Below are 12,190 nucleotides of genomic sequence, written 5' to 3'. Positions count from 1 at the left end.
GGAGAAGGAGTTTGTGCAGTTGAAGCTGTGCATATGGGCGCGCCTGCCTTGGCGCGAAGAACAAACAGACGCGGACTGCGCCTATAAGTGAGGGGCTTCATCCGCTGTCTGTTAGCCCGAGGCGCCGTTTAAGCTTCCGAGAAGCGCGTCCGATCAACTTCCGGGAGGACACCACTCGACCAGCCACGGACCAGCGAGGCAGCGTGCGCCAGTCTGCGGATCGGCCCCGTCGTGCTCCTCAGGTCGTCGGACTGTCGCAGTGCCCGGTGAACAAATTGTGTTTTGTTTTTTGTCTCTCTGTGTTAGTGCATTTTAGATGCGAACCTTTTGTAGAATTGTTATCTTTCTCTATGGTTACTTTGCACGAGTTGCATTGTTTTTGTAAATCACTTCGTATCTGCTCGTACGAGTGATTGTGAAATCCTCTGTATCGCCTCTTTGCTGTATAAAGTTTGTTTTGTTTTGTGAACCTTTTGCTCCGACCCATACCCTGGCTTGCGACCGGCGAAAGCTGGGCACCAAACGACCAACCCCCTTGTCACTTGGCAGCCGGTCTTCGGCTGAGCTTGCCACGCTGAGTCGAGGGCATCTTCCTTATGACCGAGACCGCTACCCCCACACGCTCTAAGGGTGTCTGGGAGCACACGCAAAAGTGTGCGAAGTGGTGACATGGAGACTCCGTAAATGTGTCACTGAGTTGAGTTGAGTTGAGGTGTTGAAAGCTACAGGCGGGGTTAGCCTTGCTTTATCGTCCGGCAATTGCTCCATCGTAGCGTCCCTCCTATATTAACAATGTCCTGAAGCCTATCGCATCTACCCAGCTATGCGCAGTCTCTTATAATAGCACACATTCTCTCCCGCAGTCACCATCTAAGCACACAATCAATCAACACAGTCCACTCCAGAAGTCACCATCCATGCACATATTCAGTCACAGTAGTACATAGGCCAATGTAGTGCCACAATTCATGCACACATTCACTCACAGTATAACGTAGTCCACTCCGGAAGACACCATCTACGCACACATTCAATCACAGTAGACCATAGTCCGTTCCTGCTGTCACCATCTAGAAACAAGATCCGTTTCTTGCAGAAATGTTAAAAGAAGGCGTGCAGCCTCCCTTCTGCATGTCTGGTTTCCACTCGGGTAGACAATGTCCGGAACTGTGCTTTGACGGGTTCCTATCTTCTTGAAGGAAGCGAACATCACATGCCTTTCCGCGTTGTACTCTGGGTAGTACATAATGTAATGTTCGATATCCCCGCGCACACCACATAAAGAGCAGAGTGGAGCACATAAAGAGCAGGGCGGAGACGATGCTATGCCCGTCTTATGCATTCATGCAGGAATGCGAGCAGAGGCCATGCGAATTCGATGTAGAAGTGTCGCCTCCTCATTCCCTTGGTCACACATGGCTTGTGAGACGCACTCCACAGGGTACTGAAGTGATCGAGCACCGTTTTCCTGTAGAGACTTTTTCCATCTTGAGGTACTTTTTTTGATGGAATTCTTGCGAGAGCTTTATGGGCAAGATTGTCTGCGACCTCATTACCGTTGACTCCTATGTGAGAGGGCACCCATTGGAAATGTAGAGTAAAGTCTCTGCTGTGCAGATTCTGCACCAAGCGCAGAGAGCTTATAGACAAGGCGTCAGTAGGGAATCCGCGCTCTAACCTCTGAAGGGCAGATTTTGAATCAGTTAGGATGACAACAGGTTGAGCCGGACAAGAGCCTAACTTCCATAAAGCCACCTCAATAGCGACACTTTCAGCCGTTGTGGAGGATACGACAGCAGTAAAGCGTACGGACCACTTACAGTCGAAAGAAGGAATGTAAAAAGCCACTGCAGTAGCTTGTTTGACCTTGTCCACAGAACCATCCGTGAAAGTTTGAAGATGGCGGGCATACTCTGTTTCCAAGTGCTCAAGTACAAGCGAACGCGTTGCTGACAAAGGGGAGCTGTGCTTTGCGCTCACATGGGGAATTGTGACCTTACAGTCGAGGGCCGGAAAAGACCAGGGGGGTTTCAACCGTTTCCTTTGCCTTCGGACATTAATGTCTTAAGAACTAAGAGTATTGAGTGCCAAGAAAGCCTTCGACTCATATCTCTTGCAGAGCCGCTTTAGAAGGGATCGCCCAGCTACCGTCTCTCCTAGGCGGTCAAGATGCATTAGTAGTCTCTGAGAAGCGATAAGGCTAAGAGGTTTCGATAGGGACTCATGAAGTACTGCCTTATTCGCAGCCGCCTAGGGAACTCCAATGGCTCTTCTTAGGCCCTTTCTGTGGACAGCTTCGAGACGGTTAACCGGTAAATGTGTCACTTCACAAAGGTTCACCCTCCGTAGAGAATAATAAACTTGTGATTTCAGTCCTTGTACCATTTTCACGGTTAGACATAACTGTTGCAACATATATAATTGAATACGACTTCTTTCTAGTAGCGCCGAGACAAGCTTCATGTCACTAGCGCTGATGATCCCCAAACTATTTCCTACGGTGCCAGTATGACCGTACCAACCAATCCGCACGTCTAGCTTCCTTTCAAGCGACGGAGTTGGGAGGAACTTTGAATAACAAGAAGACGGAAGTCGCACCCCCGGTGTCGAGGAGAAGTTACCGCAATGTAGAACACTCCATCTGCGCGCAATTGAGGGATTGAACTCTTAGACAACCACCATCTCCTTGGTTAATCTGTTGGCGTTTGGGGTTGTGGTAGCTCTACCGAAATATGTACTGCTCACTCGAATTAAGTGTAAGTAAATGCTACATTTGCGGACAAAACCGCAGACGCTCTGTCGCTCAGCCGCATATCCTGACAGGTTTGCTCACGAATGCGCACCGCTCATTCGCGAAGTATTGCTCGGTCCTCATTCGGGAGTTTTTCCTCAGTTTTTTTTTCTAATTCGCACACAAGCGCAAAAAAAACTGACCACTCGTATGCATACGCTGCTTTGCATGAATGCCACATAGTGTCTCGGGCTCACTTATTCCGTTTTTGTGCTACGTGAAACCAAGCATCGATAAAAAATGCGCTTTAAACCGAGAGCTTTACTTCACTGGTTTCCAACCACGCTTCTGTCTTCAATGCTGGTCGCGATAAACGGGTACTCTACAAAGAAATTAGAAGAAAATAAGAACACTTGATGGCACATCAAGAGGCCATGGAACGGCTGAAGGTGCAGTACGTCATAGTTTGAAATGCAGTATGTCATAGATTTAGTATGTGCGGTGGTACACCTATAGCTTACAATTCCTAAGCTCAATTTCGTAAGCGACAGCGATCCCTACGCTAACTGTCTGAGAATCGCGGTCTTTCGTCAAGCCATTTTCTTCTACTTGACGTGGTAGTAGCAAGGCTCCCTCTCCATTCACAGAGCCGGGCGTTTTGAAAACCCGTGATGGTCGTTAGCTAAGAAAATACCCAGCAGACGAAGAAACCCTTCATCGTAACCTGGTAGTGTTGAAAATCATACTTGCTTAAAATTTTGCCCTAAATACCGAGTATTGCGAATATATCATAATGTACGACAAAATTCCTAGCTAGAACCGGTGTCTGTGCATGCCACTTAAAAACAGGGTGCGTTTCGGTGTGCAGCTTTGGCTGCATTCACAAGAGAAGTTGTCGCGGGATGTATGGAGCTGTATCAGCTCATCTCACCTCTGCACCTGACTTTCTTCACCTCCTTTTCGGATGCCATGCGTAATTCTGCGCTCGCAGCGCTACGGTGCCCCACCTTAGATTTGCCATTAGGTTATTTATTTGAGAATAAAATGCAATTTACCCTGTTTCGAGAAGAAAAATTTTTCGTTTTGTTAAGCGCTACAAATCCGCAAGTATATCTGCCTTCCAGACGCGAGGGAAACAGTAAAAAAGCAGCTCCAAATTGGCTGCTTTAGCGATGATACAGCAGTCGCAATAGTTATAATGTACTAATCTAACAAAGATCGATGTTTAACAAAACCCTAACCAAATACCACAGTAAACCGAATTTTTAAGGTCGAAGCTCTACGATTCACAAATTAGTACCGCAATACATCGTTACATTTTTCTTCTAAAGTTTGTGTTTTTCACGCAGGCACCGGGCATTACCACGATCTGTTTGCTAGGCAGGCCGGTTTCTGATTAAGGTTTTCCTAAATGGAGCTAGGTAGCTAAAGAAGCACCGTGAGCTAGTAGCATCACGACATTAACATCGCGATCTGCTTTGACTTTTACAATGCCCGGCACCGTTCACAGCGTTGCAGGCAAGTACCCGTCAAGTTCCAAGCCATCATCATATGCACTGCGACGCGGAGACGGACAATTTCTTAGAGTTGAATTTTAGTTTGCGTATAGCTGCTGGAAGGAGCTGCCATTGCCTCGCCAAATAAAGCGTTGCACTCTATGTATCACAGGCTACACATTGCCACCAAGAGGCTCAGAACCTAAAACTCACTTGCACACAATGATGCCTTTCAGGTTGAAACCTAAGCGAACATGCCTAATAATTATCATACCTTGTCGATATAACGTTTCCTTAATAGGCCGCTAAGACACGGGCCGATACGCGTGAGGGCATGCCTCGCCTTTTAACCACGCTTACATCACGACCACTTCGCAGCGACGACCTCGGGGTAATGCACGAACGTAAAGTTTCATAAACTTTCCTTATGTTGAAGCCTTGGTTGCCGTCAAACGGTCAGGATAAACCATGTGTAATTTTACAACCAGAAACCGCAGTGCCTTGCTCCTTCCCTTTTAACGGACGTATATTTAAAAAATCATAGACATTGTAATTAAGAGGCACTGGGAGCTGAGCATATGGCGCTTAACGCTACGTCATCACGCTCGAAGCTTTGTGCGCCGTAAAATCCTACTCACTCAGAAGTGACTGTCCTCGTTTTTGGTACCGTTGACCACCTGAGGAGATGTCTCGGAATTTAGCGATGAGACCCCGTGTACCGTCCACGACTTCGCCCAGGCGATCTGTTTTAACGCTTCCTGTTATGGTTGCTGTTGTTGCTGGCACATACACACTGCGGGGGAGTGGCCAAGACACAGGCTGGTAATTGCTGGATACAGGGACGTTTTGACAAGAAAAAGTGACAGGAATGGTGATCAGCGTACCCTTCGTGGTTTTTCTTCTTCTTTACCTCAGTAAACATCGTGGCACGAGCTTCTTTTTCTTCTCCATCTAAGATGACATTAACGTCTGCGCACTTTTCGGATTCTTAAGATCGCGGAAAAAGATTCCGGTTTCAGAAAATCCATCCTCATGTGTTTTGACCCCGCAAGAAGCAATAGAAACAGTTGAGACAATTTCCAAAGGATTAGAGCAGCGTTTCGCCTCTGTACTTCCTTTGCACTCCGCGTTTGTGGCGTCAGTGGACCTGTTTCAGCATGTCCCCCTATTACCCTTCCCGAGCTTTCCCCGATAGCGTTGAGGTTTCCAACTGCTGCTCCTGGCCCTGATACGGTAACATCAAAAATGTTAAGGATCCTTTTTGGGGAGTCCCCTACCACCTTATTGCAGCTGGTTAATTTTTGAATGAAACATGCATGGATTCCTCCTGAGTGGAAAATCAACAAAGTGATTCCTTTACCTAAAAACAATATTGGTGGCTATTCTCTGGATAACATTAGACCCATTTCACTGACATCAAACGTGGCTAAGTTGATTTAAAGGGTCATACCGCAAAGTGTTTCGGACTTTGTGAACCGCAATAATATCCTTAGTCCCTGTCAAATTGGATTCCGTCAAAAATGTTCCACATGGAATGCCCACACCAATCTTGAGAGTCGCATTCGTCTTGCACGGCACCAAAAAATGCATCCTGCGTTGGTGACATCAGATGTAGCCAAAGCTTATGTCAGCGTGGAACACTCCATATTATTGCAAAGATTGTATACTGTGCAGTTTTCGTATTACTTACTTTGCGTGGATACATGCGTTCCTGGAAAACAGACTGTTTTATTTATACTAAATGCTGTGAATACTGGAAGATATAAACAATCCAGAAGTGTTCCCCAAGGGGCTGTCCTGTCGCCTGTGTTCTTTAATATTCAAATGAGCTCTATTCCCAGCCATCAGCACATTCGCACGTGCGTCTATGCGGACGACATTGTATTTTTTCACTGCTGCAGCTGACATTCAATCTATTTGTGTGGGCCTGCAATCGCACCTTAATTTGCTTGAAATTTGGTTGCGTGTCTTACGTCTTACCTTAAGTGTAAACAAGTGCGCTGTACTTGTTTTTCAGATGAAAGATCCTGTTCATCAGTCTCCCATTTACCAGCGACAGAATATTCCCCAAGTTAAGTCATTAAAATATCTTGGTGTCATTTATGATGACAGCCTCACATGGCGATCTCACATTGACCATGTTGCAGCGAAAGGGGCTCGTGCTGTGGGCATGATGCGTAGATTAAGTAATCCCCGATCTGGAATGCGGAAATACGCCCTTTTGCTGATTTATGTTTTGTATTTCTGACCAATTTTAGACTTTGGATCTGTGCTGGTTTCTGGTACAGCTGCTTACACAATTCGCCCGCTCGTTTTTTTGGAGCGGGAAGCGCTTCGGTTGTGCCTTGGCCTCCCCAAATTTGTGGCCAATAACGTGTTCTATCTTGACGCCTGTATTCCTCTTTTATTATCTTGATTTCAATTCCTGACTGTTCAGACGTACCTAAGGATATATGAATCAGATTTACACCGCTCCTTGTCTGTTTTTTTTTTTTGTTGCCAGCCGACTTTCTTTTTTGGAGTCCACTGGCCTATATTTCTTACCCCGCGGGTAGTTACGGTACAAAATTTGCTTGATCCTTCAAATGTTCTTTTTTATACCATCCTTCCGACAAAATACAGTGGGTCCTCTTAGAAATTGTCTATGATGACATTTTCCCGAAAAGCGCTAAGCATTTACCACCCCGCATTTTAAATGAATTATTATAAGACCATTTACAAAGCGTACCTATTAGCTTAACGATACCTACTGACGCCTCCCAATGTGATGAAAAGGCAGGGGCGGGAATATATTGTCCGCTTCTAGATTGTTCTTTCTCTGTGCGGCTTTCCGACTACACCCCAATTTTCCAAGCGGAGTTTCTGGCGGCGGTGCTTGCTCTTCGCAAACTAGAGCCATCTTTCTCTTTAGTGGCTGTCATTACAGACTCTCTTTCTTTGTGTTCACCCCTTGCTTCGGCTGTGGATTTGCCTATCTTGAATACCTTCCATTCATTACTCCCTCCGCATTCGAGGCTTGTTCACATGATATGGGTGCCAGGTCATAGCGGTGTGACAGCCAATGAAGTTGCGGACTGCCTGGCAAAGGCGTCCCTCAATGGCCCCGTGCTACCTATCGTTCCGGCTACAGCGTACATCACAGCAGCAAGGTTTCGAAGACAGAATTTGTTACGGATGACAACTGAGTCTTTTTTAAGATCTGATGACTAACTGCACCTGAGGTATTCGTAGAGCAGCAAGTCAAGCCATTCACGGCAGCTTGAGGTATCTCTATTAAGGCTCCGCTGCCGGATCCCACCCATAAATTTTTATTTGCACAGGTCCGGGTTAGTGCTTAATCCCGTTTGCGCATTCTGTGGTGAGCACAAAAACATAGACAATTTTTTTGGTCTTGTCGTCGCTACACCATGATGAGAAGACGGTTTTTAGAGCAGCCACTACAACAGCGTGGCCTTTGTTTGAGCAGCCCAGTAATATTGTCGTTTGGAGCCACCATACTTGGTACAGCCACAAGTCTGTTTTTGCCGCCATCCAAAATTGTTTAATAGAATCAAAACGGCTACCTTGGTAAATTTTTTAAATATTATTTTTATTCATACAATTATCATTATCATTTAACTACTCGGCTATAAACCTCAGTGCCGATCTCCTGCGTGAGTTGTGCATTTCCCGTTTCATTTCGCTGTTCCTTTTTGTTTACTTCTTCCTTCCTCAGAATTCATTTTATTTTCGTCATGGAAATATTTATCTGAAAAACTCTCTGTGCCCTCCTATTCTTGGCCAATCCCCCCATGCGGGCATGTGCCATTGTATGAGGGAAACAACAACAACGTCTGCGAAAAACTTGAAGGGAATGCAAATATGTGGAATGCGCTATTTTCGCAAGCGATGCACTGGTGGTCCCTCAATTTCTTACATGATCTGCGTTGACAGTAGAAGAAACTGCTGCTTGACAACGAACCTTTCTGGGGCTGCAGGAAAACAATAACCAGAGGTGTTCAATATCACATGTTTTGATTAGAATCAAATCCGAATAGCCAGATAGCACTATGCCAGAATATTGAATAATAAAGACCACACGCATTGATTATAAATCACCTTTCTATTTTCACTTTGTGGAATATTTATTATCTTTCAAATCTGTGCCTTCAGGTCTAAACGCAAACAGCATTTTTCGGAACCTAAGCGTATCGTCAACTGGATTTTAAGAAGACAGTTTACCTTTGCGCAACCCAGCGCTTAGTGTCCAAGATGTCCCATCCTGCATTTGTTTCGCTAGGAACGTTAGAAGTGTTTAAACAAGATTGTTTCAATTGTAGAAGTGCCATTTTTTATGTTTTGCGTTTTTGGAGAGCATGATAAGTGAGCACGATTGGTATTCCACGCCGGAAAAAGGGATGGACCGAAAAGTATTGCAGTCCTAGCATACCAGGTAGTAGTTCGAAAACTACAGTATACTACAATGGCGCAGGACCAGCTACAGGAAAAGCTCTTACGGACGAAAAAGCTGCTCTTCCTTGATGGCAGTTAAGCTGCTCTTCCTTGATGGCAGTTTCATTGCACCGCTGTATGGACTTGAAGCAAAAAATAGAATACACTGCAGCTCCATCTCCTAACAAACGCTCCAAGCATATCATGGCCGATTCAAAGAGATAGTTCATTTTAATGCGGAGGTATCAGGAGGGTCTTGAAGGCCAAAACGGTGCGGAGGCGTTGACGCCTGTGTGAAGCTTCCACGTGTAAGGTGATGTTGAGGGTGATTTGTTTCTCTCCGCCTGCCACCTGACAACCTTCCTCCTCTCATCTTGCACCTATCCCTGTCTCTTTCTCCACTTGTAGGAGCGAGGAAAGAGACGCCGGACAAAAAAAAAATGGTTCAGCAAGTAGAAAAAATTGGCAGTGGCTTAGCTGGGCTATTTCAGGATATACGGAGCAAAAGCTAAGGCACATATAGCTTGGTTAGCCTTGGTTAACCTTGATTGCAAGTCCAGGTTCGTCTGGTTGTCTGTCTAGTTGTTGTAACGTAGTTCGTCGCGCGGTTGGTCACACGGTGCGGTGCGAGCAGGGCGAAACTACGGGTTCGTGGACAATATAGCTTTCGCAACAAAAGACTCGGACAACAGCATGACTACGTGCAAAAATACACAATCTTCCAAAGAACAATCTATTAAAAAACGATGCCTGCGGTAGCTATTCCTTCTGGCCTGGCTCGGGATGAGCTATCCAGGTTTCACAAGCCCCAACGGTGCCTCTGTCAGTCACCTGCCAAGGCAACAGCGTATTTCTTAACTCTTGCGCCACGGCGCCGGTAGTGGTATCAGTATGAACTTAAAGCGAACGAAGTGAGAGTGGAGGTATAACCAAGACTGGAATAGATTGGCGAGTGAAACAAGCACGCTACCGAATTTCCTAAGCATCAATCAAATGTCCGCCCCTAAATCTTTTATCGGAGGGTGCGGTGGAGACCGCAACTTGCAATAAAATATGGCGAACACGTCTTAATGATCAAAACGGTGTGGACTTGACCAACATGTAGGCAGGCGGTATTCTGTTCGGTTATTTGTAATATTTCATATCATATTTTCTCAAGGAAATATTCCCTAGGGTTAGGTGGCGCCAGAATTAAACACTTAGTTTTATATCCTGTGATTTTCTAGGACCGTTAATGTGAATCCTTTTTTGCTTGTATTGCAATTTTGAGGACACAAAGAGTAAGCAAAGATGGTAATAGAACGATATTGTAATCGTGTGACTTGAGGAGTAAGCATTTTTCCTACAAATCTCTAATAAACAGTGCTAAAACGGTTAGTAAATACCCTATTTTGAGCAAAAAAAGGCAGGGAAGTAGTATTAAGAAGCACCTGAAGGAAACCAGATAGAAACAATACAAATCAATGGAGGCAACCAAAATCTCTCAGCTTCTAGGTTCGATCCCTCTGTGCAATTATTAGGAAAAGGGGCACTTGACCTGATAAAGAGGAATAGAATTCTCTGTTGCGCTTCATAGCGCTTTGTTCAGTCTTCGCTCATTAGAAAGTGCAAACGAACAAAGTAAATTGCACTGGCAGCCTCTGCGTTTAAAACCTCGCAATGTTAACTGCAATAACGCCATATTTTGCGTGGTGAAAGCCTCCTGCCATTGCTAACCGCTTAAACGCAGCATTTTACGCGGTCAAAAATCAATCCTTTAGCAAACTGAAAAAAATGCCGTATTTTTTTTGCGGCGAAAATCTCCGCCGGTTGCCAGCCCAACCCTAAGTACTCCGTAATTCCTCCGGTGAAAATCTACTCCAATGTTAGGAGAGTATATTGCCGCGAGCCTTTGCCGTGTTTGTTTGCTCACTCTTCAAAGCTGCAGGCATGCCGCTTTATCGCTTTATTTGCGATGCAAGACGCGACTGCATTTACTCGATTGATCGGAGCCAGGCAGAGCTGATTTTACTTTGTTCCAGAATATTCTAGTAAATTTGTACGCTTTATCTCGAAAGTTTGCTTTCAGCTTTAAATTGAGCACGACCGACAGCAGCGGGCATTCTTTTCGACGACCGCCGAGCACGCTTGTTGCTACGCCGCCGCCGAGTGATTCAGTCCGTTGTGGGCGCAAGTCAGCCCCAAAAAAGTTTTGTTTAGACGCGATCTTCGCTGTCGTTCCGCTCCTCGGACTGCAGTCACCGCTCCGTGACAATATAGTACCTGTGATAGGGAGTATGGTGAGAAGGCAAGCCGTTCGTTTCGATTTGATTTGATTCGTGTTTAGTGCACTATAGGGCTCCAGATTAATTTAGGTCAACTATGATTCTTTATTATGCCCAGACGGTGCACGGCACACGGGTGTTGAGGCTTCCGTTGCACAGAAAATTAGGCGTTGTCGTTGGAGTCAGCGTTGTGACCGAAACAAAGATTGGCCTGCCTGCCACAAGATATTTTCTCATTTTCTTTAGTCTGTTTGACCAAAGGTTAACCGGTTGCATGGCTTACTTTGGCGAGGCTTCAGGATTTAAGCGCCGCACTTCAATTGAAGCGAAAGGATAAAGGCTGAAGTGCGACCGCCGAATTACCACGATTTTAACTCGGTTAGCTTCCTGATGCCAAAGAGCACATTTGCCTCATTCGCCTATTATCGGTGAACGTGACCCAACTGTCCATCCTCAACCCAGCTTTCTCCTCGTGGGAAAGTGCTCTGTCCAGCACGGACCCACAACACCAACAACGGCTGATTGAGTGGGAGCGCAGGATAGCCACTGCCAGCGGAGTCCTGGACTAAGGGAACCTCCCGAAGTGGACCGCGTTGCAATGCTATTCGTTAAATAAATTTTTTTCACCCTCCTCGTGACCCAACATACCTTTAAAACATGCCTGGAAGAAGAGGCCTCCAGAAGGCATGTCCGCCAATCAATCTCTGCGCTAGGAGAAAGTTGATCTATTCTCACCCGCCCGGAAAGGCTCCAGGACGAGACAGACAGAATGACTAAGCAAAATTGACCATCAGTGTGTAGGAATCTTGCAGAGGTAGAATTAGAGGCCACCAGCAAGAGCTTTGAAAACTACCTACAGTGGTATCCTTCTAAAGAAAAGCAAAAGGCCAGTTCAGGTAATTTCTGCTTTATTAATTCTGGTAGACACATGTGACCTTGGCGCGATACAGTTGTACGTCATCTTAAAATAAAAACTCACTTTGTGAGGTTGAGAACACGACAGTTTATTTCGAATTGTGTCGACTTTCAATCTGGAACGTGTCGCAGCCGTTCGATAATTGTCCTCGTGAGACCTGAAGTCTGCATTGTGTGATATCTTTTGATAAATTTCCTCCAAATATATTTTGCAGGGATTCGTATTTTTGGCACTGAGGTGGAAACTGCCTGCGCAGAAAAAATACTGTCGATTGCGCAAAGAAAAATCTGTTCTAATTTTTGTTGGTTTCAGTGTTACGTGCGCTAACAAGTGACAAAAGTTGGTTTAAAAC

This window comes from Amblyomma americanum, chromosome 4 (assembly GCF_052857255.1).
Source record: "Amblyomma americanum isolate KBUSLIRL-KWMA chromosome 4, ASM5285725v1, whole genome shotgun sequence".
NCBI lineage: Eukaryota > Metazoa > Arthropoda > Arachnida > Ixodida > Ixodidae > Amblyomma > Amblyomma americanum.
Note: the sequence above shows the minus strand (reverse complement) of the source record.